General features: G+C 38.6%; 1 protein-coding gene, 1 long non-coding RNA gene and 1 pseudogene across 2 annotated transcripts in view; 2 read left to right on the forward strand and 1 right to left on the reverse strand.

Annotated features, from left to right (window-relative positions):
• Positions 1–27,990, forward strand: part of LOC149773281 (uncharacterized) — a 91,986-nt gene that overhangs the window by 35,776 nt on the left and 28,220 nt on the right. The window lies entirely within an intron of this gene.
• LOC149773282 (uncharacterized) lies at positions 1,439–22,970 on the reverse strand (annotated as a pseudogene).
• On the forward strand, positions 20,172–27,786 carry LOC149773283 (uncharacterized). Its single transcript, XR_016417396.1, has 7 exons — positions 20,172–20,493; positions 21,297–21,371; positions 21,855–21,908; positions 22,303–22,418; positions 23,061–23,120; positions 25,153–25,332; positions 26,204–27,786. It is a non-coding gene; the product is annotated as an uncharacterized LOC149773283 (long non-coding RNA).

A 27,990-nucleotide genomic window follows, 5' to 3' on the forward strand; every position in this document is an offset into this window, starting at 1 on the left:
TTTTGTAATCTTGTAACCCTATTGTCAGTAACTTAGAGCACTACATTGATTACACCAGTTTGGCAAGTGGAGCAATAAATAATAATGATCTTCAGAGTTTTCATCTCAATCATTGGGTGAAGGAACACTGCAAAGTCATTTTTTGATGTATTTAAATTGAAAAAGTGAAACAGAACGTAATCTACAGTCATGAAAACTGGCAAAATACAACACTATTGAGTTTACTCATCAACATGATAACTTCATGACTTAAGATTATCTCTCGGGTTACAAGATCGGTTACTGCACATATAGTGGTTGTGTGGGCAATGAAATTTACTGAATTAACAAGCTAAATTGTGACAGTTCAACTTTGAAAATTGCGCCTAATTTTTTTTAGACAAGGCTACAATGGTTGTTTTGTGTTCTTGCAACTCAGATATGTTGTGTGTTTGTTAGCGTTTGTAAACCAGTCTGCTGATTATAAAAAAGGGGAAGTAACCACCTTTAAAGACTCGATACCAAATTAAGTCACTGTTGCAGAAAACCACATTTCATCTTGCATGCTTTTATGTGATTTCTATTTAAACAAGCAAAATTCACAAAGCTCAGTTCTTTATAGAATGTTGGCAGAATTTGATGCATCTCTTTCTCTCAAAGAAAAATAAAAATTGTATATATATTATTTTTTTTTTAAAATTTAGTAAGTAAATAAGTGACAATTATTTTTTTCTCCTGGCAGCAGATTGTCCTTGAAACAAATATATGACGATTCTTTCAAAAACTTAATGCCAGAAGTTAATATTACAAGATTTACAGAGACTATATTTGATGGTGCATACATTGTTGTTAAATAGCATTTACAAGTACTTGACATCAAGTATCTTGCTGTATTAAGTTAGTCTGTAAATAACATTGCAGTCAGAAATTGCTATCTATTTTACAGGATTTTACTAAATGGATTTCTTTATTCAGTCTTCCATTCCCGGACAAAATGACTGCATAGCTAATTGAGTGTACAATCACTTAAAGAATGTCCTTTATGCAAAAAAAGTTAATTGTTTTTCTAACATGTATAATATTTGTAAAAATTTGAAGATGAGAAAAAAGACATTTGTAGAAAAATAAAATTTCATAGGTTGTCTTGGTCCAGAAATAATTCAGTTTATTTTTAAATATGTTAATAATGTTCATGGCTACATCAAGTATTTTAAATTTTGCAAGCTTGTATTAAGCTTACATACTTGGAAAAATTCCATTTGTAATTAGCTTACTTGTGCAAGCACCCTTACTAGCTTGCACAACCTCAGCTAGCTTGTTGTAAGCATGCAATTTGTTTTGGGTATGTACCTTGACATTCTATGGTATCATTGTTATTCATTTGTATTGTGAATGAATTTTGTTTTGTCACTTTCTGAGAGAGTTTACTGTACATTAGAAATCCATTCCAAACTATTTTTCATGATGAAAGGAAGTCTTCTTTCTTGTCAGAGCCAACTTCATTCCAAAGAGATGTTTTCTCATAATTATTTAGATCGCTCTTCCTCTCTTCACCCTTTATTACACGACACTGTCCAGCATTATCACAGCTTATTTTGTTATCTAAGGTGCTAGAATTTACCATCTTTTGCATGACATTTTTGGCCCTTGAACCATTCAGGAGGTCAGAAATCTTTCTTGCAACTCTCATCTGTGCCTGTAGATGCCAGAATACATCTTTGCAAACATTCCCTGTCCCATGAATAGTGTTCAGGATTTCTGTGAATATGGGGGTTGTATTCCGTGCAGACTTTTGTCAATTTTTTTCTTTTTGTCCCCCAATGCATCATGGCTTTGACGACTGTTTGTTTTCAAACCATAATTCAAGAAATTTCTTGGCAACACCTAACAGAGGTCCATGCATATAATCTATCACCACATTTGTTGTTACAGAGAAATTTGGCAGATACAACCAGACACTTTCGCCATAGAAACCATCCACTCTCTGACCTGTTCTTTGAGCTTGCACTCACTTTGATATTTTGAACATACCTAGCTGAATATGCTCTACAATAACCTTCACCACTGGGGGGTTGTCCCACCTTGTGGAAGGCAGTACAGACAACCAAAGGCACCGATTTGTTATGTCATATTCAAAACATATGCTCTTGCTTGAAGATCCATGGTAGTTATAATCAACATAGCTTTGGAATATATCTCCTCAATTTCATGCCTGAATGTAAATCCATGGGTATATATCTCCTCAATTTCATGCCTGAATGTAAATCCACAGGTGTATTTCTCCTCACTTTCATGCCATAATGTAAATTCATGGGTATATACCTCCTCACTTTCATGCCTAGATGTAAATTCATGGGTATATACCTCTAACAGGTCAAGTACCAGTGGCTTCAGAAACATCACCATATTTGGTTTGCCAGTAGCAGCAGGGGGGGCGAATCGGACATTTGTCTGAATCGTCATTTGGCTTAATTAATACCTTCTGCACTCAGCGGATCCGGTGTCGTCAGCGCCCGGTAAAAAAAAAAGACAACGTCGTCGTCGGGGGATCGTCCAATCGTCATTTAGTTTAATTAATACCTTCTGCGTGCCGATCCCAGCGTCGTCAGCGTCCGGTAAACACATCGACGACCGCGTCGATGTCATCGCCCCCCCTGCTGCTAAGTGGTTATTTACAACTAACCGAATATTTGGTCAAGTCCGATACGATATCGTGTCCGAGGGTCATGTAAATTTATCGTTACAAATCCATGTGGGGTCGACTGAGCATGACTAAAAAAGTTTCGAAAAACATTAAAGTCCATGTCACCGCCGCACCATGTTTGCCAAATATTTCGTAGCGTGTGTGTATCAACGCCGTTGAACACAGCAAGAATATTACAGTTATCTCTGATTACTTTTGGAATCTGAGTGTATCGTTGAGTGACATATATCACGTCAGTGTTTTTATGCCTGCCTCTGGAAAATATCCTAGCTGGGTTTTTTTGATTGTCTAACATAACATCATCGTACATGACTAGATTGTTAACGTCGCCATCAATATCATCGATACCTGGTGCATCATTGATATCTGTAATAAACTCGATTACATTTTTTTTAGCGATCGCTGATGCATTCTCGTTGAAATCTTTCAACACCTCGTAGCATCGTTGATCATCTACGCTAGGAGCAACCAAATACAACTTATCCCACTTCATCCATCTCATTATTAAATTAAGTAGCAATTGCGTCTTGCCGGATCCAGATGGTCCGATGATAATCATCCGGATCGAGTTTGGTAACGCTGCAACATGCTTAACTGGTTCTCTTGTTTTAGTCACTGAAAAGTCAATTATATTCATGTCTCTATACATAAATTATGGATCTATATTGTGTGAAGTGTAGAGTGCGTACTGGCACAAATGATATGACAACCGTTACAACAAGAAATAACAGATCGGCGCTTACTGGCAAGTGTGCACAATGCGGTATAAAGAAATTTAGATTTATTTCTATTAGACCCGGAGATGTTTTAAAAAAAAGCGAGGAGGTGATATTGCAGCCAAGTTATCAAAACTCCCCGGAACCCCGTGGGCAAAGTATCCAGGAGAAAAACACCTCCCAGGATATAGCTACTGTGGCCCCGGAACGCAATTAGATATCAGACTCGATGATCAAAATCAACCCAAACCCGGTGAGTATCCAATAAACGCTATCGATAAGGCGTGTCATGCTCATGATGTTGCTTACAAAAGTAGCGATCTGCAACAGCGTCATATCGCGGACGTAAAATTAATTCACGCGTTAAATGCTATTCCTGATAAATCCTTCAAGGAAAAATTGGCCTCATGGTTGGTAAAATCGGCTATGAAAGGTAAATTAATGATTGGAAGCGGAGCTTCTCGCGCTGGTAATTGAAAACGCTAGCGTTTATAATAACAACATGGAATCCATCTATTATTCTCCGAGAGGATACTGGAAGGGGAAGGCCGCAATTGGTAAGCTTGCAAGCGCTGCAAAAGTAACAAAGGCCACTGCGGCTAATTGGTTATCCAAACAGGCTATATGGCAAATTTATCTACCACCGCCTAAACAAATCAACTTCTCGCGCTTTGATGTCAGCGTACCTAATGAAGTTCATCAGGCTGATATACTATTTCTGCCGCATGACAACGGTTACAAATACGCGCTAACCGTAGTTGATGTTGCGAGTCGATACAAACAAGCGGAGCCGTTAAAAACAAAGTCAGCAACTGAAGTGGCCGATGCGTTTGAGCGGATTTATCGAAGAGGTCCTCTGCGCTGGCCAAATCTATTACAAGTTGATCCTGGTAGTGAATTTCGCGGCGCTGTTTTATCAACGCTGAAACATCATAGCTTCGCGATACGACGAGGTCATACTGCGCTACATCGTGATCAGGCAATTGTTGAACGATTCAATCGGACTCTTGCTGAACGGTTATTTGGGTATCAATACGCGAAGGAATTCATCCAAGAAAAACGATCTCGTGAATGGGTCAAAAGGTTGCCAGGCGTAATTGCCGCGTTAAATAACGAGATTACCCGAGCAATCAACATGAAGCCCAGCGACGCGATTAAAGAAAAGTATATACCCGGAAGATCAAAAATAGATAGCGTTTCCAAGCCGATTCTCGGCGATGTCACTGTTAGATATCTGTATGAACCAGGAGAGCTTGAAGGCGGTAAAAAAAGAGCTACTGATCCTATCTGGAGTGTTACCACACATAACATATCAACGATAACACGATCAACTGGTAGACCACCGATCTATAGACTGGATCCAACTGCCCCACAGCGGGGGTTTACACGCGAGCAACTACAAGTGATACCTGACGATACTCAATTACCCCCGCGTGGTCTTAACTAGCGCCGTTGCGTCTATTGCACTCAAGACAGGTCAATCTCACATTGTTTTTGACATGACCGAGACTGTTATCGATCCTGTCCACGGTAAATTGGCGAGCGTCTTTATCCGAATAGCGCCAACTCATTATACAATTACAACTCGCGCAGTGATTATTCTGTTGTTGTCGTAACGCAATTATTAATTCGGCATCAATATCAAAACGCCGCTGTTTTTTTTATCCTGTTGGCGGTAACCCGAGAGTTTTCTATCAATGACGCTTGCATCGATGATGTCGTTGTCGTTGGTGACTCCGTCACTGACTCCGTCAATAACAATTCTTCGAAGCTGATTTATCCTCCGTACTCGGGACACTGCAAGATAGACTAGATTCGACCATTCGATGCGATTATCAACCATCCAAACAATTGTGTCCGTGATGGTTAGTCCCTGCGAGGAATGTATTGTTGTTGCGTATCCTAGCGTCCACGGGGATTTATTAGCACGTAGCGCGTCCTCGACGACGCTGATATCAACGAGCACAATATCATTCAGCACGAGAATTTGTTTTTCTGTCCGGCCTGGAATTTCAACTTCAGTGTTCTGCCGCCGTGTATCCGCGGGTCTATAACATAACGGCACTGGACGCGTTGGAAACTTTTCCTTATGCAACGTAAACAACTTCCGCTGAAGTGTGTCTCTGACTATCTTTCTACTCGCTACAATCAAATCGTTTGGTCTCCATGTTTCCCAGAATTCATTTAACGGCGTTTCCGGAATCACCTCGCGGATTATTTCACACTGAATTCTATCCGGCTGTAATCTGATTAATTTTTTAACCTCGCGCATTTGTTCATCAAGTGCTCGGTAATCAGTATCGGTTTCTTCATAATAGTCCACAAAACCCTTTAACCAATCATGTGGGCCCTCGCCGACAAATGGTGGTGGTTGACCATGGTCGCCACACATGATCACCGCTGTATTCGCGAGCAGCAACCAATCAAGAAACATTTGTAAAACATCTAACGAAACAGTACATATTTCATCCCAGATGATAACCTCAGGAATAAATTTTTCGCCCATTCGATCAGGAGTCCACTCACCGCCGCTGTATCGAAAAAAGCTGTGATAAGTAACGGCGTCAACATTTCGTTGTTTTATCTCTCGCGCTAGTCTATGGGTCGGTGTAAACACGATTATACTTGCCCGCGTTCGAAATAATTCAATTGCCCGAGTCGTCTTTCCTGACCCGCCACAGCCGCTTAAATAAACTGTTTTATGTCTACAAATTGGATCAGAACACGGTGGTGCATTAGACCATTCTGACAATTTATCACCGCGTAGGTAATTGTTTTCAGCGGTGACATCTGCTGACGGGGAATAATCGCGTCGTATTTCATTTTTAATTCTCCACGTACCCCAACTCTCGTCCGGACTAGTAAACTCGGCTACGTTTTCCTTGTACTTTACGTCAACATAAAACGAATCAACGGCTACTCTAACCGCGGTGTCGGGAAATATATTTATCATCGAGAATAAATTTATGCAAGCATAACCCAGCATAGACGCCCTCAAATGCGGGTATGCCGGGCTGTCTCCATCGCTGTAGGTAACAACTGTACCCAACCTTGTTCCATTGGACAAGAAAGCTGTTTCGCAGTTCACGTATCTATTTTTCGCCACTGCGTCCTTGATTACGAAATCATATTCTGCGTCATCTATAATCAGCCGTGAGCAATATCGTTTGTAGTCGCAGTTTTTTCCACCTTGTGTGAACTTACCAATTATTCTTCTACCGAGATCTTTTGCCTCGCGGTTTCGTTGGTTGAATATCCTCCTGGACCATTCGACGATATATTCCTCGTCGGCATCGATGTGTTTTCTGGACTCGTCAATTATGCTATCTAGACGCTCCGGTTCTGGTAACCAGACTTCAGTCTGCGCTCGATATGATACAATCGCGTCACTGACAATCAACGAAATTAGCATGCTACAATCAATCATATACCGTAGCAGCGCTATTGGCAGCCACTTCTTTTCAGCCATGTGTCTACCGATCTAAATATAGCAACAGCGATGAAGTCCTGCCGCGAATTCAAATGATACTATGCGAGCGAATCCGGTTAAATCAAAATCAGGCAGTGGTCCATTAATAGCAACACGAGTCATTTCATGTCTGGGGTGTCCAAATCGTCTAAAGTACTCAGCGGCGGATCCATACCCAAGAAAACTCGCTGGATAACAGGCAACCATATCAACGGAAATTATAGCATCGCGGCTGTATTCAGTGTTCCATAGTCCACCGTGATAATATTCCAAACAACTGGATTGTACATCCGGTAGAAATTCCTTGCGTGTTGGACTCCACGCATTTTTCTTTGCTGCAACATGAGCCGCAACCGATGGAATCGTAAAACAATTTGTTAGCAGTTGTTCATCATGCTCTTCAAATTCCATGGCGGTTTTTTTCATCTTGTTGTGAAACGCTTCAGTGCGGTATAATTCACCGTTTGGTCTTACAATCTGATCAAAGGTATCCGTATCGTTTTCAGCGCTGCGAAGTAGCCACACTGATACAGGGTCGTTTTTACACAAACAAGCAATAGCATCAAATAGTTTCCTCTCCGCGAGAAAACCATCCTGTATAAATTTCCCCGGGATATACTTTACCGTTCTATCCCGTGGAAACACTGTGATCGCGGGCGTCCACGCGTGTTCGTTATGATCAATAATTTTGATTGGGGCTCCCTTTGATTTGTACTTTGATTCGTGTAATACTTCACCGGTTATCGTTGTAACGGTTATTGGAAATCTCAGCGATGTTTCTAATCTCGCTATGTCGCTGATGGTTGCTCCACGCTCGCGCACTGTCTCCTCCCACTGGTTGATTTTGCTGCGTCGTAAATCAGTCAATTTGTTTCCTCGACATGCATTTGTAAAATGCTCTATTATTCGTTCTGCTACACAATTTATCCCCGTTGACTGTTTCATCGGCGCTAGTTTTCCGATATCAGGTTTCTTATTTAACGGGTATATTCCATAAACAACTGCTGTTTCAGGATACGCTCGTTCATAGTATGGTCTGTCAATTCCGGTTAACAGCCCCGGCTTGGAGTCGCGGCTAACAATGACTGTTTTCTTGTCGCTGAGAACCGGTTCAAATTTATCACGTATGATCCAATTACCTGATTCCACCCGGACAATTAATTTTACTCTGAAGAAATACTTGCTGGAGCCAAGTTGTGATATTATCGTTGCTGCGCGGTTGTCGTTCATGGTAGCATCAACAACGCCATCAATTCGAAATGTTGACCAACTATGAGATGCACCATCACGCTTGAATTCATTGATACAATCGCGTATTTTACTCAACAGGGTTCTATCGTTTATTAACGCTTTTGGTGTGTCCTTGAGGACTCTATCGAGATTGAATTTAATATTTTTCCAGGGCTTAATTGCTGCTAATCTCTCGAACTCATCCATATAATTAAAACAAGTATTTAAATGAAAGAATATAGTATAATGAATAAATGCAAATGGTTGATGATTGGGTCGACAACCCCGTGCAATAAATCATGTAGAGGTGAATTCTGCGGGTATCATTTACAATGCGTTCGTAATGGTTCTCTTGGCCCCCTCCCGTGCTTGGTTTGCCACGTCGGTGTAAGAGGAAAATCGGAGTTGTGTATCAATTGTGGCGGAAAGCGATACAGAGAGTTAAAACGCTATTATGACAAGCGAATTAAAAACGCCGTCATTGACCCCACCGCCGACTTCGTCATCAAAACTCCTCAGGACTACGTTGAAAGATTTATAATTAAACCAAATAATGAATTAGACAAATAGTATTATTATACAAATGGACCAAGAATTTCAGCCGCATCCTGTGCTCGTTAATTACGAGGCATCTCGCGACGGTGTTGTTAGAAATTGTAGACTGAAGAAGCCGGTTGGATGGAAAAATAATCAGGGGTATTTGATATTTAATGCTGGAGGGAAAATTTATCTTGTTCACAGGGTGGTATATGAAGCGTTTAACGGACCAATCGAGGACGGTCTCGTTATTGATCATATTGATGGATGCCCTCAAAATAACAGACTGTGTAATCTGCAAGCCATCTCTCAGAGTGAAAACAGTAAAAAAGGCCAAACTGGTAAGTGCTCAAAGCAAGCAAGGGGTGTCAAATCGTTTGATACATCAACGCACGAAGAAAAAACATTTCACTCCATGAATGCGGCAGGAAAATATTTCGACATTTGTATAACCTCAGTACGATTTGTTGCAGAAGGAATACAGAATTCAGCGATCTCAAAAAAGACTGGGCACAGAATTCGATTTTCATATATAACAGAAATAAGGCCACCGGCGCATATGGCGCTGACGAATTAGCACACTGCGCGGGGTTTCAATTTTTTTTTATTTAAAAACAAGATGTTCTATAAGAATAATGAATATCGAAGACATCAATAATATATTAGCCGAGATTTCAAAATTAAAAAATCAAGGAATTGAATTATCTGATGGTCTCGACAGCGAAAAAATATTATCCGATTATGAGATTATTAACGAACAATCGAAACGGGGGCGTTTTACCCTGGCCCGCGAGTACTTTTTTATAAAACGATTACAACATACGATTAATGAAAACTTGTACCACAATGACGCAAATGCATTCATTGGACTATTCACTGCCGTTGAAATAATACGAAAAAAACTTGGACGTGTTTATGAACGACGCCGGGAGATTTCTAGCAAGATCAAAAACATTAGAAGGATTATAGACGAAAACTCCGTGGAGCCCCCGGCGGGAAATTAGAAATTGCTTCGCAATAGCAATAATGGTAGGCGAATCACTTACTACTCGGCTAGCCAGAGAGCGGCTAGCGGCGCTTAAAAAGTTCATACCGTTACGAGACAGGGTCCGAGAACAACTTCAAACGCGGCAGCAACTACAAACCGATTTTACTGTTGGAAGCGAACAACTCTTTGCTCCGATAACGAGTGCAACCAAAGACGTGAAAACAGCGATATACGGGGATATTCCCGACGAAGAAAGAAAGAAAAAGGCGTCACTGCTTGACGTACGTGAAAAGATAGCGGCTCAGACCGAACAAACGAAGAGGTCTTTGAGGCCACCACTCGCTATAATGGACCCACAAGAACCTTATGTTACAATGGCCGACGAAGAAGAACTAGGTGCTACCGCAAGAGAACCAGAAGAAGAAATACCGGAAGAAATATCGGAAGAAAAAGAGAAAGGGGGGAATATACCCCGTAATGTACTCAAGAAGAGCACAATAGATCAAATTAGAGGCTTCAGCAGCAGGGAAGAATTAGTTGATTTTACTGCCTCTAATTTTGCTAAGAGCATACGAGATAAGGAGCATATCAATAGCGGTTACGAGAAAAATATAAAGACGTTAAAGGATTGGACAAGAATAGTGTATTTAGCGAGTAAACACGAGAATGCATTACCACATCGTGGTAATCCCGATTACGACGCATTCCACAAAGAAGTTGAAAAAAGGGTAAAACTAAAAAAAGGAAAAGGATACTCTGTTGGTAAAGAATCCTACGGCGTTACCTGTCCTAACAGTGTTCTCAGTGATATATCACGGCTAGAGGTACTAATCGGAGGAAAACGAGCCGGAAATAACTCTCCGGAAATAATCAATGAGGCCGCTGATATTTGCAAGCGGTTATTTACGGGCGGTATCATGGACATTAATGCATATCGAACGCTCATAGACGAGTTAGTGGATGATTAAAAAAATTATAAAATTGTCGTTTTTGGTCGTTTTTTGTTAATTTTTGGTCGTTTTTGGTTGGTTTTTGGTCGTTTTTTTGTCGTTTTTGGTCGGTTTTTACGGGTGAAAACCCCAGGAAATCATTTAGAGAAAATCGATGTTTTTGCTGAAAAATTGAAAAAAAAACGACTATAGGCAACAAAAAACGACCAAAAATGACTAAAAATCAACAAAAATCCAGAAAAAAACCGGATTTTTATCGAGGGCAAAAACCCAAGGAAATTTTGACAAAATTTATTCCGGTTTTCCACACGGCGGTGGGAAGGGGGGGGGGTCAATCACTAATTGGAAAACTGGTGTTTTTATAATAAAGATGATCATACACTACAACCATGATAAACCAGTACTCGTCTACGTGGTAAACTCGCGATTGCCTGTTTACCGCGCGTACTATGGAGATGGTCTCGGCAATACCATTGCGGGGTTATTTACAAGAATGGCTCCAAAAGTAGCGCCGTTAGCCAAACAATTAGGAATGAAGGCTATTGATGTTATTCGTGATAAGGGAATCAGCGCTATTGGAGATGTTGCCGGAAAGGCGCTTTCAGCCGCGCGGGACAAACTAATGTCGTTGGTGAAATCCAGGGGATTTTCAAAAAGAAAACAGATGCCATCAACGACAGTGATGCCTGCAAATGTCAGTAAAGTAATAAATAACACCGTGGAAGAAAAACTAGAGTCGTTGGCGGCGACGACTGCCTCGTTGGCGGCTCAGTCATCCGCCGATGCGGCAACCAACGCGCTCATGAACGCGATAGCGGGGAGTGGTCTACGACGAAAACGACGTTGATGGATTTCAATTGAAAACACCGACATGACTAATAATAAAATGTTTGCGCGAACCGCTGATCCCGCGTTTGATATGGATGCCCCAGTGCGCAGGGATGATTCTGTCCGTGATTATCAATTTTATTCTTATTATGCAGCGCAACCTGACCTACGATCGCGAATTGAACTTCAAGTCCAAGATACCAGTAAATATTTTTTGCCGTGTGAAGCGTTTATCGAAATTGAGGGAGAACTCGTGACAAATGCTGCCGATAATGCACCATACGCAGATGATGATCGTGTTCGAGTTGGCTTCGTCAACAACGGTATCATGGCGTTATTTGAGAGCGCCAGATATCTTATTGACGGGCGAGAAATTGAATCAATAGAACGCGAGGTTGATGTTGCAACGACGATAATTGGGTTAGCGAGATACTCGGATGATTATACAAGATCGGCGGGCCCATCTATGATGTTTGCGAAGGATACCACTAATAACGCTGATCATCTTCAGTACGTTAACGTGCTGGCGGAAAGAGATACCGCAGTTGACCCACAGGCTGAAGCAAATAACCCAGACCGCAGAGCAAGACCAGGCGCTAATTTCAATATTATAAAGAGTATCAACAATGATTACAATCTAGGATTCGCAGTACGAGTAGAGATGTTGCAAAGACCACGCCGACAGTTTTCATGCGCTATTCCACTCCATCACATATTTGGATTCTGCAGAAATGTCAGAAAAGTTGTCTATGGGGCTAAGCATACAATCGCGCTGACGCGAAGGGGCGATGATAACAATGCAATATGGCGTGCTGCTGGCGTCGCTGCCGGTAAAGTCGTTTTAACTAAAATGGCATTGTGGATGCCGGTGCTGACTCCATCAGTTACCACGGAAGCACGATTGCTAGCATTTATGGAACAGGGAGGAAAATCGTTGTTGAGTTGGCTAGCGGTAACAACTGATGCTAAAGAGGATAACGTCGCCGATACGTTTACATGGCACTTGGCGTCAAAACAGGGTGTTTCAGCCCCGCGTCATATATTCATAGTGCTACAGAATAGGGAACGATTGGGTAATCAAGAACGCAGCCATATGATATTTGATCAATTAGGAGTCAGGGATGTTTCGCTGAGAATAAACGGACAACAGGAACCATCCGAGGATATACAGCTTAATTACGGCGACAACCATATCGCACGTGTGTATCATCGATTGCTGTCATATATGGGTCGTAATCAAAACGTCGACACTGGTTTGCAAATATCACAACTTGATTTTAAAAAGCTGTATCCGATTTATTATTTTTCGTTGGAACATCTTGATTTAACGAGACAATCCGTCGTTGATATACACTTCCGAGCTCGTATAGCCCCGGGTGGTGTTAATTACAGAGCGGTTGCTGTCATTCTCAGCGATAAATCAATGCTGCTAGAAGGTGTTGGTGGACGAATGAGAATCGTTGATGCGCCAGTGGAAAACATGTAATTGAAAGCACAAACGCGTTTACAATAAATGTCGTATAGTGTCGTCAGTGTAGAGTTGACTGATGGTCAAGTCAAGAAATTACGATCAAAGTCGGCTAAACAATGCGGGACCACAATAACGCTGAAGCCGTCACAGATGGCAGGTGGTAATCATAAGATATCGTTGACGGCACGTCAAATAAAACATTTCAATAATGCGATGAAGAATAAAAAGGGTGTTTAAATAGATTTTTCGGCCGCAGCGATTAAAAACATGGAAAAGACCGGTGGGATATTTCCGCTGTTAGCTGCGATTCCGGCATTGATTGCCGCGGCCGCACCAGCAGTGGCGAAGGCGGCGGCGTTAGGAGCCGTTGGTACCGCGGCGGGGATGGCATTGAAGAAGGCAACCGGGAAAGGCTATAAAAAAAAACGATCCGTGGCCGGAAAGGGTCTAAGACTACCGGGAACCCCGTATTCATGGTACTCGGGAAAGGGTCTAAGACTACCGGGAACCGTTTATTAACTTCTATGTCTAATTTTGATTTAATAGACGCCGCAAACGCGCTAGCGATAAAAAACTTCAGAGGTGTTTTTATGAGGGATCAATTACCGGCGGCCCCAAGGAATATTGAAACCGGCATAATTAACCTCGATGGGTCCTCCGGAGCGGGAACTCATTGGGTTGCGTACGCGATTGATCCGCGCGCGATCGTCTATTTTGATTCATACGGGTTAGCCCCACCGAACGAATTCATGCGGTATATCCGGGCGTGTTCAGCCCCGGTTTTTTATTCCACGCTGCCAACACAGCAGTTAAGTGGCCCACCGATATGCGGCCGTGAGGTATTGAACGTACTCGCGGCGATTTCATCATCGCGGAAACCACCTCATATGGTTGTAAACGAATACACTAGTGGGGTCGTAGAGGCCCGGCGGGTTAATTAGAAACGCTGTTTTTTTTTACAATAATAATGATTGATATTTGGAGGCGACCGGTTTCGGCGCTGAAAAAATCCACGGAAACGCCCGCCACCGATGACATAAAAAAACTAATCGAGGATGAAATCGCTGATACGTTGAATTTAACCAGTGTTGACCCAGGTGAAATAGTCGTATTTCAGGACCGCCAGGGTAAATTGAAATCCAGTAATGTGTCGCTGGATGACGTTTTAATACGACAGCGTGATGCCGCCGAGGGCACTATCGCGTTGTATACCAGCGACGGACGACTCAAACCGGGTGAACATCTGTCGACGGTGACGGATAGGGTAACATTAGTCCAAGACGGTTTTATAAGGTTAGATAGATCGGTGACCGAACTCGACGCGCAGGTGAATAAATCTGTCGCCGAGTTGAAAAAATCTGCCACCGAGGTGAAAAAATCTATCACCGATATACAACTCACTACCGCTAGTTTTTTTGGGACCCCGACGGTAACCAAACCGAATCTTGCAACAATAAAAAATACTATTTTGGAGTTTACGACGCTGTCGGGCCAATTTTACACGTTACGAAAAAATGTTAACAGGATCGATGACAACTTTGATAAATTTTTTGGTAAAAAAAATACCAAGCTGGATGAGATTACAACAACTATAAATGATATCACTGCGTATGGACAGGAAATAAAAACGATCAAAACTGATGTTGCAACGAGCAAAGGGAGTGTAGACGTGCATGAACGGGAAATAGGAATAATCGGCGCTAATGTTGCAACGATCATAAATAATGTAGACTCGCATGGACGGAAAATAGAAACAATCAAAACTGATGTTACAATGATCATAAATAATATGAGCGCGCACACACAGAACATAATAACAATCAAAACTGATATTGAAGCGAACAAAAAGGGTGTAGACGCGCATACACAGGAAATAGGAACAATCAAAACTGATATTGAAGCGAACAAAAAAAATATAGACGCGTATTGGCGGGGAATAGGAATAATCAAAACTGATGTTGCAGCGAACAAAAAAGGTATAGACGTGCATACATATGAAATAGGAACAATCAAACTTGATGTTGCAGCGAACAAAAAAAGTATGACCGAGAATACACGGGAAATAGTAACGCTCAAAAATGATGTTGAAGCGAACAAAGGGAATATAGACGCGTATAGAGGAGAAATAGTAACGCTCAAAAATAATGTTGCAGCGAACAAAGGGAATATAGACGGGTACACAGGGGAAATAAGAGCAATCAAAACTAATATTGAAGCAAACAGAAGGAATATGGACGCGTATGGAGGGGAAATAAAAACAATCAAAACTGATGTTGAAGCGATTAAAGACAGACTACCTAGAATGACAGAGCAACTCGAAAAAATGAAAACACCTCATGGGATCATCGGCAGTGGCGTATACACGGTTCAATACGGATCATTCGATTGGACTCCTACGCGTAATGCAATAGATGTCACCGCAATTGTTAGGGGCATTTATCGATTGACATTGATTTCGGCGATGCAGTTCAGTATATCATCGCCGAGTTCATCTGGGTTTAACAATACAATATCAACAATCATTGACAAGGATACAATTGAACGGTTTATAATTAAAGCCGTTGATAGCAGTCTATTTAGGACAAACATCACATGGTATGCAGAATTTGTAGTGGATCTAAGTGAGTAATTAAAAACACTAGCTCTTTTAGAATAAAATGACCACCAGGGTAATTGAATCAGAGGTATCACCGACGTCACATCAATATCGATTCGATACCGCAAAAGAATTCTCCGCGAACTTAAAAACGCTTTCCGAACAATACCGTGCAAAAATAAAAAAATACCGCCGAAAAATAACCGCCATCGACGCGGTCGTGTACTCGGTGTCGGGTATAGTAGCCGGTACCGGTGTTATTTTATCCACGGTGACCACGATAGCCCCGATCGCTGTTCCAATCGCTATCTCCGCGATGACAACAATTGCTGGAGTCGCCAACGCAATCACTAAAAAGATATCATCGTGTTTTCAGAAAAAACTCGACGAGTATACAGTAAAACATCAAATAGTATCCGACGCGTACTCGAAATTATCCGGGTTGATCTCGTTGTCGATTGATAATTTGTTCATATCCGATGTTGAATTCTCCACGATGGTCCAGTTGTACAGCTCCGCGATGTCAAAAATCGAGGATTTTCAACTGGAAGCCGGAACCACTTCAATGGGCTCTGGTTGTTGAAATTAGACACTAAAAACAACGAATAATAATAATGTCGCTGAATCCCGAAGGGTTTCAATTACTTCAGCGGATCGCGGAGAACACCACTCCGGTACAAACAAATATGATATCGATAACGTCAACGAAACCCGAATTCAGTGTGAACTTCCCATCACCGGTTCCAGTGAAGGAAATAGCGCTGGCAAAATTGCGAATATATCACAGTTGGCCTAATATCCGAGCGGACGCATTTAACGGACAACAACCTAATAACTCGCTGGTTTTTGCATGGACAAATAAACCCGATGGGGTCCCAGACTGGAAGGAGGTTACAATACCAACTGGGTCATACCAAATAGAACAAATCAATAAAGAATTTCAACGCAGGATAAAATCGATCACAGGAAAAGAATCAAAAATCGCTATTACGGTTCATGAACCGACGTTATCGTCGACGATTGAAATAAGCACACCGGGGTATATGGTTGATATCTATAACAGTTCAATAAGAACCATACTAGGATGGCCTAAGAATCCACCTCATGAAATCTCCGCGGACAAGCAATCGTATCATGAGATTACCCCCCGGTATCGACCTGATTGGTCTATTATAAAAGGCGCGTTATTACCCAGCAAGTTTATATTTCGAGACAGGAATACCATGCAATGGGAGTTTCCGTATAAGAAAACTCCTAAATTGTTCGCGTCGACCACAGTTGGTTTAAATGATATCACTGATGCGTTTGCCGAGATTAATCGTATTTACCAATCACAACTAGAACAGCTACGGGAAACAAAAGCATGAAAACACGTTGAGGTGTTAAATCAACTTATATCAGACATGGAATATATCAATGAACGAATCGTTAAAACAATATCCGATAGCAGCGATGATAATAAACAACGATTCCTAACCGAGTATAATATCGCAGAAGCCGATTTACCCGATTTCAGGTTTCCAGGATACAACGCGCCAGAACTAAGAAAGTCTCTTAATGATTTTCTCAGTCCATCAACTTATATCCTCAAACACGATAACGGAGATGATGGTAGGCATATTGCCCCGCACAACGTAAATATCGCATCGGTGATAGCAATTAATCTAGTGTGTGATGCTATTGAAGGGAGTTACCAGGTAGATACCAATCAATCAAATCAAGCTCAACAGGGATATATCCTTTATTCATTTTCACCAACAGCCCCTCCGGGATTTTTAATCGTTGAGAATCCGATTAATCCGGTCTATATGCGATGCCATAATCGGTTTTTAACGAGAATTAATTTTAAACTTACCGATCAGTCAAATAACCTAATTGATCTACAAGAGGAGGAGTTAGTGATCACTCTGTTTGTAAGATCATAGCAGCAGGGGGGGCGATGACATCGACGCGGTCGTCGCTGTGTTTACCGGACGCTGACGACGCTGGGATCGGCGCGCAGAAGGTATTAATTAAACTAAATGACGATTGGACGATCCCCCGACGACGACGTCGTCTTTTTTTTTTACCGGGCGCTGACGACACCGGATCCGCTGAGTGCAGAAGGTATTAATTAAGCCAAATGACGATTCAGACAAATGTCCGATTCGCCCCCCCTGCTGCTCCAGTTCCTTGCCAAATACCCCATAAGATCATATTTCTGCGATGGAAACACTCCTTAGGTGGGAGTTCATTTATAAAAAGGTATACAGGCCATAGTGATTCAGATGAACTTTTGAATAGAGCAAGAACATCAGTAAATAATGACATTGTTATATTGTTAGACTGGAACATATTAAGCCTCCTGGCTGTTTCATTTTTTTATAGTCATTACCAGACTTGATATCTGAGAGGATTTTACTTTTTGGTATCAAATGGCTCTCTTGTACTAAATTCCAAATCCCAGGACGTTCAAATATTTCAGCAAGTTGTATGTTGATTTTACTAGTCACAAAGTACTTTTGACTATCTGGATTAGCTGCACCTGTACAACCCAAAGTTTCACACATTTCTTCTTTATCTGGGTACAGTTTTTTGCAGATCTCACAATAAAATGGTATGAGATACTCCTTATTGAATCCACGTTTTTCCTTCAAATCTTTGACAATTGTCAATCCTGTGTTTGCTAAAAGAAGATGCAACTGAATTAAGTCCAACAAGTCAACTATTTAGCATTTGGCAAATTATATCTTGTTACCAAAGCCCCAAGGGCAATAACATGTTCAGACTTTGTGATTTTACTACAATATATATCTTGTTATGTGGCTATGACATAAAGTAGGGATCTGTGGCATGGGATGGGTAAGACTGAGTTGCTTCATTCACCTGATGATACTGTTCATCGTCTGAACTTGTTTAAAACTCTATACTTTATTCTGAGTCAGATAAAAAAACTTGTGTCACTGTCACCATATCTAGTTGGTTCATCTGTTGATATTCTCATTATATTTGAAGAGTTAGTTTTACTTGCAGTCGTACAGTCACCAATTTCATAATTTCCATGACCAACAGAGCTGGATTCACCTAGATCAACATCTGTAATGAGAAATACAAATTTTAGTGAACACGTATAATTAATATTAAAATCTTGACATTTAAACATTATTGTTTTGTTGTAGGAATTCAACAGTTAATACTACAGTAGTTCAGATCAACAAATCCAGTGTGAATGCATGCATCATTTTAACATGGGTAATTCACACATGACTATGCTTGTATCACGTGGGCTCCTATAGTTGCTTTAATTAACAGTCATACATGTAATATAGTACATGTATCACTGATAGTAAAATTGTAAGCACAGATACCACTATGAGCCCCAGTGGCCTGTCCAGGAGAATAAATTTAACATCAGTCTTGAAACCAATGAATTACATAGTGTTGGGCAGTGCATCAAATAGTCAGTTTATACTTGGGCAAGCGAGATCTAGTCGATACTCCGTTTATTTCATACTCACCTATATATTTGGGTGTCCAGTTGGTGTTGTCTTCTTTCCATTTGTGTTCCACACCTTGTCACAATATTGCCTCTTGGTCATAAATTTGTCTTCTAAAACCACTTTACTGTCAATCCCAAAATATCCAAATCATGACGTTAGTTTCCATGTATAAATAATAACTCTTTGGATAAATCATAAATCAGAAGCGAACAAAGTTTCTGATTATTCTGTCAAGTATTCGACTGTATGCATCTAAGTCATGTTTTTGTCATGCAGTTAAAGCCCAGGAAGTTCCGTATCATGATGGCTGAAGAAGCTGATGAACTTCTTTTACAGAATGCATGTTAAAATATTTTTTTAAACCAAATACTACATTGAAAAATCCAACATATTTTGAGTTATGCATTAAAACAAAAGTTTCAGTTTCAGCCAAAAATAAAAAAATAAAAAATGTTTCCATAAGTTTTGGTTCAAAAGAGTTTTTATAACCAGTCTTGAATTTGGGCACAATTTTCGATTAGAGTGTCATTGAAATTGTACAACAGAAAATAATCCAGGAACTTAAGATGACCACTGAACAAGAAATAGCCCTGGTTATACGGTGAATGATCGTCCCATTCAGGGAAGCATTAAATTTCTATGGCTGATATTCACTCACCATAAAAAGAAATGAAGGAATATCGCACGGGAGAGAAAGCAATGGCGGTTTGTCATGGTTTCAAGTGATACCATGAGTGTATTATTGCAAAAATCGCAGGTAAGTCATTATTCAGTCTTAATGTAACAAATGTAGCAAAATTATTCACATGGCCGGCAAGCATATTAGCTGCGAAATACTTAGTGCGGCATGAAATTTATGGAAAGCTATTATGAAATATGTCCTATAGAACTATTTCTTGTTTTATGCTGTTTGAAGACTGATAAATTAAATGTCAAACCTGTAAGGATATTGAAAGGTATGTGTTATGATTTAAACTTTCTTTACATAATTGGCAATATATTTTACTTATCCCTAATGCACAATGACCAGTCATCTCATGACTGTCGTTCTAAAATCTGGTACATGCCGGCCTTGGGAATATACTTTCCAAATTGTAAATTTCACTTTAAATTTTATTCACCCATGATATTATTAATGATCTGACTGGTATTTGTATTTTTGACCTTTTCGTTATTATTTTCCAGACATTGTACTATTTGTAGCAATAAGTTATATTTGTTTTAATTAATTTCAGACTGTCAGAAATACACCAGTAGATCTCTTTTCCAGTTAATCTTCTATTCAGATTATGGCTTGTTTCTGTCTATCCAATTTATATTCAGCCATTTCAGAAATATTTAATAGTAACTTATTGTATAATTAATTAGAATGTACAGCTGTAAACTGTTGCAAATGATTATCAATTTTCCTCACCAAAAATATTTGTTTAGTTTGTGTCCTTTAATTTCAGAAAAAATGTTCCAAGGCACAGTTATGTAAACAACTTGATGGCTACTGCTTCATTGAAATTCTTCAATCTCTTAACTTGTATCAAGCAAGTGTGAGGTAATACCACAACTGTTGTCTTCAAATTCAAATTACCACTCTGGTTGCCTAGTGGTCATAGCATCTGCCTCAGATGTAGGAGGTCATGGGTTCAGAACTCGTCTGAGTCATACCAAAGACTTATAAAAATGGTACTAACAACTGCCTCACTTGGTGCTCATCGTTAAGAGGTTAGTCTTAGGACTTGTCGGCCTGGCATCAGGATAATGTGACTGGGTGGGACATCATGCTACTTGTCTGCAGCATGATGCCCCAGTGATAGACATCACTATAAACTGTGACACTGCAGACATCATAGTGATATGACTGCAAAATGTTTAAAGCTACTTTAAAGATCCAACACACACACAAACACACACATTCAAATGTCTTGAACATTAGCTACCTGGAGTTTTAATGACCTTTCCTCTTACTGAATGCAGTTTGTGAGCAATAAGTTGGAAATTATTTTTTTAGAGGGTCTATTGACAATCACTGGACACAAATCCAGCCATCAGAGCATTAGTGCTTAACTTATACCTACTGAACCTAACTTATAAATATAGCTATATATCATAAACTTCAAATGGTGAGTGACTTAGTTAATTCTTTTCTATTTAATTTTCATGTACATGTGCAGATGACATTCAAAGAAATTAAAGGTGTAGATTTCACATGCCCCGAATATTTATGTTTATTCCTTCTATATCATAAATCACTGTAAAACTCTGGAAAGCTTCACAAGCTCAAGCATAGATTTACAGTACAAGGAATTGATGGCAGGCACTAATTTTGAAGTCTGACGTGATTTTCTAATCTTGCAGCAAAGGTGATACATCCATACCAGAAATTCAGAAGCACCATTTGGATGGAAAGGATGAAGAAAAAACAACAGACAGGTAAAATTTTGATCTGTTTTAAAGACATGTCCCTAAATTAACACTGCAGACTTGATATTTTCTATTTTCATCAGCAAATGTCAATTTTTAACAAATTTTGAACTGCAGTATATGCTCATTTCTTAAATGTTAACTTCAAGACAGTGTTTTGTTTCTATTATGACATTAAACAATATATTGCCCTTTTGTCAGTCATTTAAATTATTATTTACATCTGGTTATTCTGATAAAAAATAATTCAAGATCAGATGACTTGTAATAAATGTAATTTTAATCAGTATGTATCTACATGTATGCAATAAACATAAATCAGAATAGGAACCACCAGTCAGTATGAATCTTAAGACAGTTTAATGTTATTATTTATATTTGAAGGGGAACAAATTATGAGCTTAAACAGATGATACAGTGTATTTATTGACAACTGCTGCATGCCAGGGGTTTTGGGTTGCAAATTACAAAGTGATTTTCTACATTTTACAGAATAAGAAACAGAAGACAACAGTATCCCAAAAGGGGAGACCAACTTTCTAAAATGTAAGATCACTTTTGTTATGAGGAAAACAAGTTTCACTTTTCTCCTCATTTACAAGCAGGTTTAGGGTTATTACTAGTGAAAACTACTAGTTGGTCATCCAAGAGGATGCGTGAATTTCTGTCCCCCCAAAATAATGAAATATACCAGTTTAGACAGTAAAATTGTATCTTCTGCCAGTAAAAGGTTTGCTTTGAGCAGAAATGGGATGTTTTAAAATACAAATTATATTTAGCAAGTGTGAATTACACTGTTTTCCAGCACTAGTGTCTGACGATATGGATCAGAATAAGTACAGAATAAAATAGATTTTGTTCCCTGAAGACATTATTTTCAAGCAATAAGGAAATTTTATTGCCTTGAACAATTGTAAACTTAAGTACTTTCATCTTCTAGACTGTTGTCCTTGTAAACACAGGGTTACTGCCCTTGAAGCTGAAAATAAGAACTTGCAGACCAAATGCCAGTCTCTAGAATACAAAGTCAGGAACATCTGGAGCTGGATTCGTTATGTGAGTACCATGTTAACAATTCACTTTGTTCGTCTTGTTATGACAGTAATCAGTTACTGCCAAAAGGGGTGATATCATAGTTACAAATGATATCATAGATATAAATGATCTCATAGTTATAAGTGATATCATAGTTCTAAATGATGTTTACGAAGTTGAAGTCATTTCACAGCCCATTATCTTGACCTATTTATTGCTACAGACCTATTTATTGCTACAGACCTATTCACCTTTTGAATGTGAACAAATTAGAAATGGGCAATGATCAGTTATGTGCTGTAAAAATAATTTTTTATATTCGTACCACCGAAAATACCGACCTGCCAATAAAATATGGTTTTGTTGTTGTTGAATGATAAACCATTTTCAACTTGAATGTGTTAACATAACAGATGTGAACTGGTAGAATGAAATTATATTTTCTAAGGAGTTATAGCAAATAAAATACACATACATATTTTGTATATTTCAAAACAGTAAAGAAAGGATTGTTCGACTGTGTGCGAAATTGAAATAACTATACTTTGAGCTGTCTGTCTCTGGTGTAGGCATTATTAAAGATGACAGAACTACAACTCTGTCATTTCATTATGCGAATTTTGGTTCCATATATTTCTTCATGGAATGTTACTTTTGTTTCAGCTCAACCAAAGAAATGTAGACCAGACAAACCAACCCCCATCATTTGCATGATTTTTGAATGTAAGATCTTCTTTAAGAAATTATTGTATTTAATATTAAGCACTTCCTCTACTTTCAAGCTGAAATATATGTTGTGAATGTGAAGTGCTTGGTCACTTTAAGATCTTACTTAGGATGAATGAAATTGTTTCTAATATTAATGGGTGTAAACAGTGTTTTCTGAAACGTCTGTGAGCTATGTGATTTCGAGATATTTCGATAAAGCCTTAAACAAATATTGGACATAATCATTTGTAGCACATGATGATACCCTACGTTTCATTGTGGAGAAATTACCTCAGGCACTTTTTAGTCCATTTTCAGGAACCAAAGTGTAAATGCACCATCTTTCTAAAAGCAACTGCAAAAGTTTCTTACAGTTATCTTCTTGAGTATAAATTTTTTGTTATACTGAAAATTAGTTATTAAATTCTTTCAAAACTTTATGAAGAGGATTTTCATATTACAACATTTTCCAGATATTTCAGTAAATTTTGGCTTTTTAATCGGCTTATTATTGATGAGGCAAAACATGTTTCCTGTTGCGCTGGTTTTAAAATTAGGGTTAAAGGCAGGTAGTTTTTAAAAAAAATAACTTTATATATATTATAATGATTAGTACATATAATGTACTAAGCACTTCAAGTACTAGGCAAAACCATCTCAGTTAGATGCATGCATCAGTTTGGGGGATTTTTTAAAAAAAGATCTTTTTAGCCTAGTGTGAAAAAAGTACTAGAGTCAGGAACATTATAGACAGGGATGGTTTGACGATGGAAACCCACATATTTTTTTTGACCTTAAGACAGAAAAACCCATTAAGTTTATTTAAACTATCCTGACAGGAATCAGTTCAAGATACACTTAGTTTTCAGTGTGTAAGAAATAATTTCATCTTCAAGTTGCTTGATAGATATTCTGAAATCCTTTGAATAATGACTTGTAAATTCATGCTGTAGAACCTAAAGTTTCCAAAAAGACTTCATTCATTTTAGACCATTGTTTTTCATATTACTTGAGTAGGTGACATCTAAAAGTCCCGTCACATGTTTCTCCCATATTTAGCAGGTACAAGACTACTCAGTAACAAATTATTTTCATCTGCTAAATTAGTAAAGTAATTCAGTTTCCAGTGTCATATGAGGTTTTTGATTATTATCAAGGAAGATCATATCGGATGCAGCAAGATTTAAGGATTCAAAGGTGACATGTTGGATTTCTATACAACATATAAACAAAATTCACATGGTTTATGTTAACATTAATCATATAACGCATCAGTTCATTGAAATATGACATTTTGGCCAGCATTATTGGTAAACAAAATAGCAAAGAAAGCTTTATTACATTCAAAAGAAACTGAAAGTGGATGAAACCTCCATATAAATTTTAAAACTGTCAGAAAATTGGACACGACTATTAGACTTAAGCCTCATATGAAGTGACGTGCAGCTTTTGCATGTCACGCCATTTCACCTCTGTCCAAATCCCATGAGAATCTGAGAATTTACTGACCTTGATGTGTCACATGCTCTTACACTGTTCTCGTCATGCACTCAACAAAAAGTCGTTTTGTTTTAGTCTGTCCAGTTTTGTTACAACTTTTATTAACATAATTGCTTGATATTCCTGGGCTTGATTAGGAAAAAAACAACTCAATCCCAAATAAGGACCAGAGGTTTTGCTGTGCTTTTATTGGTAACTTTTGAGTATGAGATCTCAAGCAATGAAAATATTCAATAAATTTGGGTCTGATGTTTCTTGTATTTTGTTGGTTGACTTCTTATTTGTTAACATTTATTTACAGACCTTTAATTTATATGGCTACTCTTAAACTAATGTGTAACTCAGATGTGGCAATGGCCAGTATGTATTAAATGTAAAGTGTCTTGTGAACCTAATTGTTTTTGATGATAATTTCAACCAATTCCAGTTGGAAACCATTAATTGGCAGATGTAGTCTTTAACTAATCTATGGTGTATTTACATAAGTAAATATATCACAAACTTAATGCATATGATGGCGAAAATTTTAATCTAAAATCTTTTTCAGGCCCAGCATGAAGAGAAATATGTGGAATTTTGAATTTTAGCAAAGCTGCTAAATAAATATTCAGAATGCTGTACAGCTCTGATGAATATATTGGCAAGATGATAACTGGGGCAAGAGCCAATAATAAGTACACAACAAGGCCACCGCTGCATAACCAGTCCAGAATTCAGATAATTTATGGTATATTTTAAATTATTAACCTTGCATTTTAAACATTGTTAACCTGTGACAAAGTATATGCCAAATTGTAACAAAAAACTTTATGAACTAAGACTGGAACATTAATTTGAAATTTAAACATGTAAACAACTTACTTGAAACATTATAGTGTAGACAGGCAATATTCAAATGGACAATGTAAATCTACTTTCAGTTTAAATGGTATAATCACAACTGATTGTATATGGTAGCTGGTTTGTTTGTGCGTGATTTAGGTGTTTAGTAATGTAGCTTTAACAAATTTTTAGTCACATCGCTACGATGTCTGCAGTGTGGCAATTTATAGTGATGTCTAGCACTGGGATATCATGCCACAGACATGTAGCATAATGACTTCCATGCAGTCACATTATCTTGACACCAGGCTGACCAGTCCTAACACTAAACTCTTAATACTGAGCACCAAGCAAGGCAGCTACTAGTACCAATTTTTATAAGTCTTTGGTATGACTCGGCAGAGGGTTCAAACCTGTGACCTCCCACACCCGTGGCAAGCGTTCTAACTACTTAGACCACTGGAGCAGTTAGATAGCCGGTTTAATTTGTGATGGAAACCCAGGTTTTCAAGTCTATTAAATTAGCCATCAAGCCAAGTGCCTTATTAGAATTACCAACCTATTTAAAAAGTACTGTAATTGCATGAATATTTCAAGAATTAAACTCTCTCTCATTCTCTCTCTCTCTCTCTCTCTCTCTCTCTCTCTCTCTCTCTCTCTATATATATATATATATATATATATATATATATATATATATATATATATATGGGATTGATCTAAATTTGAAATCTTGCTGGATCCTGTTTATTAATATCCAATGATTTGTATTTCAGAAGTCATCAAGGAGAGGTACAATGTTTGGGGAGGTAATGGTATGGCAGAAGCTATGCGATTTGGTTAAACCATCAAGAGTACCATCACTTCCACAGACTCCAGTGGTGACAACAGAAAAATAAGAAATGTGGGGAATGAACTATGAAAAAACACTTGACATATTTTTTTAAAACTATTAAAATTGAGATAGAAATGAATGTTAATTTCTGTTATTTTGTTGTTAAGATTGCTTTAGAATAAATTCATACTGTAACTAAAGTAAGAGTACATATTTCTATAAACTCAGATGAAGTAAGGAGCCAGTAATCTGGATTTTATGACACAACAGTAGTGTTACAGAATAAGGAAATACATAACTTGATTTTACCTTAAAACAATTTGACCATCTTTCTTTGTACATGTGCACAATGTTACCTAGGGTGAATTATTGTTTTTCCAGGTAAGCGACTGTACTAGCATGTATCTTGTTGAAAATTACCTGTGACGAGAGACATTAAAACCACGATATGCACAGGTATTTTACCCTGACTATTACTCACTCACCTATGGATTTAAGGTAGATTCCATTTCTAACCGACACTGATCATTTTGATCTATTACTACTATGCAGATTTGAAACGTTGTGAACTTTGAATTAGAAGTTGCAATTAGAGTTTAATTTATTAGCATGTATCTAAAGATTTTTCAGAACCCATTATTATGACCAGTTTGGTTTTATTGTAGCTGTTCAGGGATGCTTAGGGATGTATGAAGCTGTTCAGAGCTGTTTAGTGCTGATGGTAGCTGTGTAGGGCTGACTGTAGCTGTTTAGTGCTGTGTGCTGTCTATATGTATGTGTATATGTGTGTCTGTACATGTGGTGGGGCCACGAATGTAGATGTAGCCAATACAAAGGTGATGTTTGCTGTCTGTACGTATGTATATACGTATGTCTGTACATGTGGTTGATCTGTGAAGGGTGTGAGTGGTTGATACAAGTGTGGGCCAACCCAAGGACTCAGTGAAACTGTGTGGTTCATCAGTTTATGAATCATACGACTGTACAAGTGTCAAGAGGCATAATTTTGTTCATTCCAATTGATGTTTCATTTGAGTACATTTTCCACTGCATGAGATTATTTTAAATCTTATTTGTATTCCAGGAGATTATGTGAACCTCACTTACATGCATACTATAGGAGATTATGTGAATCTTACTTACAGTGCATACAATTGTTTGAAACATATTTTAATTCCTTGAGATTATTTGAATCTCTCTTTCCATACCTAAGATTATATGAATCATATTTTCGTTATTCAATTTGTGAATGTTTGTGTACAGTGATTGGATCAATCGTATGTTGAGAACATGATAAAATCATTGTATTTGTAATATATATATATATACATTTTTATTAATTCATTTTTTAAATTCCCATTGTCCATCACATTGTGTTTGCATTATTCATTTAATCCAAAACCCATTCGGTTTCTATTCTGTTACAAGTAGAAGTGTAAGGACATTTATGACAACTTAAGCCATGTTATCTACTGAATACTAGTGCACAACCTATTAAGTTACCGGTGACAAGTATAGTTTTTAATTTTTGTTTCCTTGTTCAAAAGTTAATGATCACCTCAATCCATACAAGGAGTTGGTTAGGGTAATTTGGATCACGTTCCTCTTGAAATTATCATCAAATAAAAGTTGCATCGCTGTTAAAATCACTTGTTTTCATTAAAAAATTTCCGGGATTTTCAGCCAAATTGTAGTGTTGTCCAGGGTTTTCCATGCTAGAATTTTCCA

The sequence above is a fragment of the Sinohyriopsis cumingii genome, unplaced genomic scaffold (assembly GCF_028554795.1).
Source record: "Sinohyriopsis cumingii isolate HCF-2022 unplaced genomic scaffold, ASM2855479v2 utg000695l, whole genome shotgun sequence".
In the NCBI taxonomy this organism is placed as follows: domain Eukaryota; kingdom Metazoa; phylum Mollusca; class Bivalvia; order Unionida; family Unionidae; genus Sinohyriopsis; species Sinohyriopsis cumingii.